This window comes from Leptodactylus fuscus, chromosome 5 (assembly GCF_031893055.1).
Source record: "Leptodactylus fuscus isolate aLepFus1 chromosome 5, aLepFus1.hap2, whole genome shotgun sequence".
Lineage (NCBI taxonomy): Eukaryota > Metazoa > Chordata > Amphibia > Anura > Leptodactylidae > Leptodactylus > Leptodactylus fuscus.
Genome location: NC_134269.1, coordinates 27,517,781 through 27,525,578, shown reverse-complemented (window position 1 = coordinate 27,525,578; position 7,798 = coordinate 27,517,781). Strand labels below are relative to the sequence as shown.

At 44.3% G+C, this 7,798-nt stretch overlaps 1 pseudogene; it reads left to right on the top strand.

Annotated features, from left to right (window-relative positions):
- Nucleotides 1-1,914: 1,914 nt before the first annotated feature.
- LOC142202868 (olfactory receptor 2D3-like) lies at nt 1,915-2,848 on the top strand (annotated as a pseudogene).
- Nucleotides 2,849-7,798: the final 4,950 nt, after the last annotated feature.

Below are 7,798 nucleotides of genomic sequence, written 5' to 3'. Positions count from 1 at the left end.
TATGAGAATGTGAACTTTGTGACTATGAGACAGGGATAACTGTACAGGCAGGGATAGCTAGGGATAACCTTTATTTAGGGGGGAATGTTATTAAAAATAACTTTTTGGGGCTCTATCGGGTGTGTAATTGTGATTTTTGTGAGATAAACTTTTTCCCATAGGGATGCATTGGCCAGCGCTGATTGGCCGAATTCCGTACTCTGGCCAATCAGTGCTGGCCAATGCATTCTATTAGCTTGATGAAGCAGAGTGTGCACAAGGGTTCAAGCGCACCCTCGGCTCTGATGTAGCAGAGCTGAGGCTGCACAAGGGTTCAAGCGCACCCTCGGCTCTGATGTAGGAGAGCCGAGGGTGCACTTGAACCCTTGTGCACCCTCGGCTCTGCTACATCAGAGCCGAGGGTGCGCTTGAACCCTTGTGCACACTCTGCTTCATCAAGCTAATAGAATGCATTGGCCAGCGCTGATTGGCCAATGCATTCTATTAGCCCGATGAAGTAGAGCTGAATGTGTGTGCTAAGCACACACATTCAGCTCTACTTCATCGGGCTAATAGAATGCATTGGCCAGCGCTGATTGGCCAGAGTACGGAATTCGGCCAATCAGCGCTGGCTCTGCTGGAGGAGGCGGAGTCTAAGATCGCTCCACACCAGTCTCCAATCAGGTCCGACCTTAGACTCCGCCTCCTCCAGCAGAGCCAGCGCTGATTGGCCGAATTCCGTACTCTGGCCAATCAGCACTGGCTAATGCATTGTATTGGCGTGATGAAGCAGTGCTGAATGTGTGTGCTTAGCACACACATTCAGCTCTACTTCATCGGGCTAATAGAATGCATTGGCCAGCGCTGATTGGCCAGAGTACGGAATTCGGCCAATCAGCGCTGGCTCTGCTGGAGGAGGCGGAGTCTAAGATCGCTCCACACCAGTCTCCATTCAGGTCCGACCTTAGACTCCGCCTCCTCCAGCAGAGCCAGCGCTGATTGGCCGAATTCCGTACTCTGGCCAATCAGCACTGGCTAATGCATTGTATTGGCGTGATGAAGCAGTGCTGAATGTGTGTGCTTAACACACACATTCAGCTCTACTTCATCGGGCTAATAGAATGCATTGGCCAATCAGCGCTGGCCAATGCATTCTATTAGCGTGAACTGAGTTTGCACAGGGGTTCTAGTGCACCCTCGGCTCTGCTACATCAGATTGCTACATCTGATGTAGCAGTGCCGAGTGTGCATCAGATGTGTAGTTGAGCAAAACTGACTCAGCACTGCTAAGTCTCTGCATTCGCATAGGAATGCATTGGCCAGCCTTCGGCCAATCAGCGCTGGCTCTGCCGGAGGAGGCGGAGTCTAAGGTCGGACCTGAATGGAGACTGGTGTGGAGCGATCTTAGACTCCGCCTCCTCCAGCAGAGCCAGCGCTGATTGGTCGAGTTCCGTACTCTGGCCAATCAGCACTGGCCAATGCATTTCTATGGGGAAAAGTTAGCTTGCGAAAACCGCAAACTGACAGGGATTTCCATGAAATAAAGTGACTTTTATGCCCCCAGACATGCTTCCCCTGCTGTCCCAGTGTCATTCCAGGGTGTTGGTATCATTTCCTGGGGTGTCATAGTGGACTTGGTGACCCTCCAGACACGAATTTGGGTTTCCCCCTTAACGAGTTTATGTTCCCCATAGACTATAATGGGGTTCGAAACCCATTCGAACACTCGAACAGTGAGCGGCTGTTCGAATCGAATTTCGAACCTCGAACATTTTAGTGTTCGCTCATCTCTAATCACGTCCCACTAAAATTTAGATTCATTCTGAGTGAAATTGGTTTCCAAAAACTGGAGAATTTTTCGATAAAAATTTATAGCACCATTGTATGTGTATTCTATGTAAGTGACTTGTATGATTTATACCTCCCTTTACTAATATGTATAGAACATCATTTAATCAGACCATTTATGGAGACTTTGTCTTGCAAATCTTCTCCGGACCTCAGAGTTCTTCTATTGTTCTTATTCTGGGCATTCTCCTGATGTATCTCCTGTCTGTACTGGGAAACCTTATCATTATAGTGGTTGTATGTTTGGCTCCGCGGTTACATACTCCGATGTATTTCTTCCTATGTAACTTGTCCATCCAGGACGTAGTTTACGTCTCCAATATCCTTCCGAAGCTCCTGGTCATTCAAGTCACTGAAGAAACTCTCATTTCTTTCCTAGAATGTTTCACACAGATGTTTGTATTTGCAGCTTGTGTGAATACAGAGTATTACTTGTTGGCTTTTATGGCTTTGGACCGATATGTTGCTATTTGTATCCCCTTGAGATATTCCATCATTATGAAGAAGAGAGTCTACGTTATACTCGCGCTTATCTCTTGGACAGCTAGCTTCTTAAACTCATCACTATTTGTCTTCCTAATATCTCATTTATCATTTTCTGACCCCCAAACATATCAGCCATTTTTTTTGCGATACGAAGGCCTTAATAAAACTGTCCTGTGGTGATGCCACACACATGAGCAATGTGCTGTGGATAGAGGTATGTACCATAGGGTTTCTGCCATTTGTCATGATTTTGGCTTCTTATGTCTTTATTATCTCCACTATCCTGAAATTGAAGACATCGGCTACAAGACTGAAGGTCTTCTCCAGTTGTTCCTCCCATCTGATTGTTGTTTTCCTCTTCTGTGGGACTTCGCTAAGTCTTTATATGAAGCCTGACTCTAAAAACGTGACAGAACTAGACATGAGTCTTTCATTGTTATATGTTGCAGTAGTACCAGCCTTAAACCCTCTAGTCTATACCCTGAGGAACAGAGAAGTCTTGAAGGTTTTGAGAATATCTAAATTCATTCTTTGATTTTTGCCTATTAGTGCATACAATGTAAATGTTTCTTTAGGTTTCTACCAAATAAAGTTTAATAAGTAGCATAAAGATACAGATGTAGCCTTCATTAACAAGATGGTTGGCATGAAGTCCACATAACATTTCGTGCTTGCTGCGAATGCAGGAGACCTCCCAAGGATTAACTTGAAGCTCTCTGGTCCCAACGCAAAATCTTAACTTAGACCCCAGCCTTCCTTGTTTCATTTGGAATAGGGGTATATTTTGGGTGGAAAAGGGACCTTCGGGGTCCTCTCTGTGTGGAGAGCCTGGTAGTGACTGATACCTCTGCACCCCCAATATTTACACCCTTGCTCCAAGCAATTCAAATGAATAGCCATTACTTGTGGCTCCTCTCATGACTGCCATTTGGAAACCTTCTTAGGACCTCAGAGTCCTTCTTATTCTAGACATTTTCCTGATCCATCTTCTGTCTATATTGGTAACCTCATAATTATAGTGGTTGTATATGCGTCTTCAAGGTTGCACAATCCAACCTTACTCGAGCACCCACAATGTAGCTTACACTTTCAGCATTATTACAAAGCTTCCAGTCATTCTGAAAACCGGGGAACTAGAATGTTTCCATGAATGTAACAATGTGGGTTGTATCTAGAGCACTGTGTAAGGATATACTGGTCAGGTTCACTATGCATATATTCTCTTAAATGAAATAGGAAATGTCATGGATTAAGGTACAATAAATTAATTCTGTACATTTTATATGTGTTGAAGATATGTTGTTGGAAGAAATCATCTAGGCCATCTCTGAAGTCATCATCTGTAACCACTGTCCACCTTGTGGGATACAATTGACTATTCTATAAATTCACAGATCTTATGCTGAAAAAACCTTGTTGCAGTTGGTGACTGAACCATTTTTCTCAAAACGGAGGTATTGCCCCGTCTATTCAGGGGATTTTACATTGAACAATGTTTCCCTATCCTTTTCTGTACCAGCCAGCTATCAGTTTTGTTGTTCTTCTTTGCTCCTCTTCTAACATCATGGCGTCCTTTGTGTCCTTCATATCAGCTTGGAGCATAGACGTCTTTTCTTATACCTACAATGTATTCTGCATTGCTGAACTATGACCACTTGGACAACCCATCTCCCCTCTGATAATGTCTCCACCCAATTGGGTGGTCCTTTTTAGCAGGGATACATCAAATATTTTACAGAGGTAATCCTGGAAAAAAAAAATAATTCTATCCATCTAACTGACTATAGAATATTCTATAACCACTATCTTGCCTTGCCGTATCCACATTACAATTCCAGACTACTAACTGGCTATTCTCCCAGTTGTTAGTGAGGACAGTATCCATTAGTTGCCATTTCTGAGACTGAAACCCTTTCATCATCACACCATCAAGAAATGTTGCTTGGTAGAACCGAAACAGTCATTGTGTATCACTTCTTGGAACATATTTTCTCCTCCATTGTTACCCCAACCCTCTCTACACTTTACTTTAGTCAGCCAGCACCCATAGCATAGGCAATTACATATGAAATCAGAACAAGGGAAGAGGCAGGGTGACCCATGAGTTGGGGGCTGTTTCTGATCACATGACCCAGGATCAAAACCAGGGTCCAGCATGAAGAAACCACCAAAGGAAGTCAGGTAAAATGAACTCTCTAGACAACCCCTTTAAGATGACCATGCATAAAACTGCCTTGAAAAACAAATGAACACCTTTTTCACAGTTATTTTGCATCCACCTGAGACCCATTTTCATGGATCCTTCATTGAAATTAATTTTTTGAGAGATCCCTGAAAACAGGCAAAGATAGGACATGGTAAAAGGGTCCCTTGACGGCAGTTACAAAAAACCTGCCACCATACAGCTAGTAGTATTTTAGATGAATAAGACCTTAGAGCTGGGATTTGCTATTCCAGTTCTTTAATATGAGCCTTCAGATGGGCAATACGTTCACATGGGATACAGAGATATTCACCATGGTTCTTTTGCTTATGTAGTGCATCTTTGACTACCTGTGCACTTAAAGAGGACCACCTCCACCAATTCAAGTTCTTAGCATCTATCATTGGGCTCTATCATTGGTAAAAGTCATTTTTAGATAAGAACATCCTTGCATAGCCTTTAGAAAAGCTATTTCACATGTACCTTTAGTATGTAGATTACTTCAGTAGTGTTTGAATAAGTCTGTTTTTATTTACATGCTAATGAGCTTTGACCGTGCACCGGAAGTGTCTGTGTGCACTGTCTGCTCTATGTGTGTGTATGGCAGAGGCTGCTGTGCTGATGACTCATCTCTGCTGTGCATACACATAGAGCAGACAGTGCACACAGACACTTCCGGTGCACGGCTGAAGCTCATTAGTATGTGAATAAAAACGGACTTATACAAAATCTACTGAGGTAATTTACATACTAAAAGCTATGCAAGGATGTGCTTATCTAAAAATGACTTTTCCCAAGATAGAGCCCCTTTAATAGGCACCTCTCCACTTATTCCAGTTGGAATTTTCTTTCTAGCCCTTACCACTCCTGAACAACAAGCGCAGCTAATTTTGGTGCCTGATGTGATATTTAATCTCTGTAATGTCGGACAGGCGGTATCCGGTGTGAATCAGATCTCCAATCATAGGCAGCCAGTGTCAGACCTCAGAATCACACCCCTTGTCTGCTTCTGCCTGACATCGCCCTTCTGACTGTACAAAGTCTGGATAGCATATCAGGCACCAAAACTAACAGCAGTGATTGATCAGGAATGGTGGGGGCTAGAGAAAAAATTCCAACTGTGCGAGAATCAGTGGAGGAGCAGTTATTAACATATGCTAAGAACTAGGGTTGATGGAGATGGTGAAAGTTCTTCTTTAAGCAAACCTACAATCTTACAGAGAATAATAAAGGATGATAGAAAAATACTTACGGAGACTAGAGTGTAATTAAAATAAAATAATTTATCCAAAATCCCAATGAGGTCAAGCTCAGAATGAGTTCTGTAATGTAAATTTCAGTACATGAGAACAATTAACCCTTCCTGGATTAGGTGCTGCCAGTAGTCTTAAGACAATTTGCAACATGGAGGAATTTTGATGCGTTAGCCACTCCACAGAGCCACAATATCTCAGTATGAGATAAGAACAAAGAACAAAAGGTCATCACAGGTACTTTACCCCAGCAAATGAGCAAATGTAGCGCAAAGTATATACAGGTAATAGTACAGTATACAGTATAGTTCATATGACTATATGGTATTAATAACATAACAGTCGTGTATGAGGAGAAAGAGGAGGGAAGAAGGGAGGGGGATAAGATGAAGAAAGAATAGAAGGTGAGAAAGCGCAGAAAGAGAAAAGAAAAAGGAGAGAAAAAAGAAGTAAGAATAATTGGTAAGTGAGAGCTCCACCAAAGACGTCGAGTAACAGTGTGATTCACAACTCCCATCATCGTCTAATAAGATTGCGCAGAAGCCAAGGCGACCACATTTTTCTGTAGCTCTCATTAGATCTCGAGGTCCAACTTAGAAGCTCCTCGAAACGAGCAATTTGGGGGACTTTTTCCTCCCATAGCGTAAATGAAGGGACATTTTCTGTAGCCAGAATAGAGGAATAATCAATTTTGCTGCCGCAAGGAGATGGGTAACAAGTCTGTCTTTCCTTGAATGGTACGCAGAGGTAAGCAGGTTTAGAAATATCATGGACGGGGTGATTATGAAAGTCCTGCTATATATGTCTCTAATCAGGTCTTGAATAGCAGTCCAGAAGGGGATTATCAGGTGACAGTCCCACCAGTATGTGCCATGTTCAGCAGAGCATTCCTCCGACTTAGGCTGCAGTCCATGAGTTCAGTGGCACAGGGACAATTAACTGCAATATGGCCCCTGGTACTGCCAGCAGATGACAGTCCTTCTCCCCTGGGTCACTACCTTATCCTGGGGAGCCCAAGATAAATTGGCCCTCTGGGACTTGGGAGCTTGCGGGATTTGGGGGCACCCCTTCGCAAGGGACTGCGTAGCCCAGTATCGCTCCACCAACCCCACCAATGCATTGACATTTCTTGGGTCTCCATGCCCCACCCACCTCTGGATCTTACTTGGTAAAGATCTCAGGTACTGGTGTACGACAATCCGCTCCATAATCTGCGCTAGGGTCAATGTCTCCGGCTGGAGCCACTTCCGGACAAGATGGACAAGGTGGTGCATTTGGGACCTTGGTGGTAACGCCTCCTGGTATTCCCACTCATTGACTCTTTGAGCCCAGACATTCTGGTCCACACCCAGTCGGGCCAGGATCTCTGCCTTCACGCGCTGGTAATCACATGCATCCTGCTAACTCAGGTCAAAGTACGTTTGCTGGGACTCAGCAACTAAGAAAGGAGCCAACACCTCTGCCCAGAGCTGCAGTGGAAGCCTCTCACGGGTGGCCACTCTTTCAAACCCAGTTAGATAGGCCTCTACGTCGTCCTCTGATGTCATCTTGGCAACGCTTTTCTGGCATCCCACTCTGGCTTTGCTGGGTCGGCCTTTTGCTGAGCAGCCAGCAACATGGACAGCTGCTTGGCCAAAAGACAGTTGGTCTCCTGTTGCGCTGCAATGGCCTCTGCATGTCCCTGCTGCAACAGCCTGTTAGCCTCTTGTTGCGCTGCATTAGCCACTACATGCCTCTGCTGCAACAGCTTGTTAGTCTCTTGCTGCTGCTGATTAGCCAGTATCAGCTGTTTCACAGTATCCTCCATAGCTGTGGCTTTCTATTTCATCTTGTGTATGTCTCACTGCACGTATGCCCGCATCCGAAGCACCATATGTGGGGAATCGCTCAGGTAGATGCCTGTAGCAGTGCAGGAAATAGGGACACAGACAGTGGATTGCACAAAAGTTCAGGCTTTATCCACATGTAGTGCATACACTGCATTTGAAAAGCCACAGGTTAAACAAAAAACAAAATCCTTCTCAGCTGA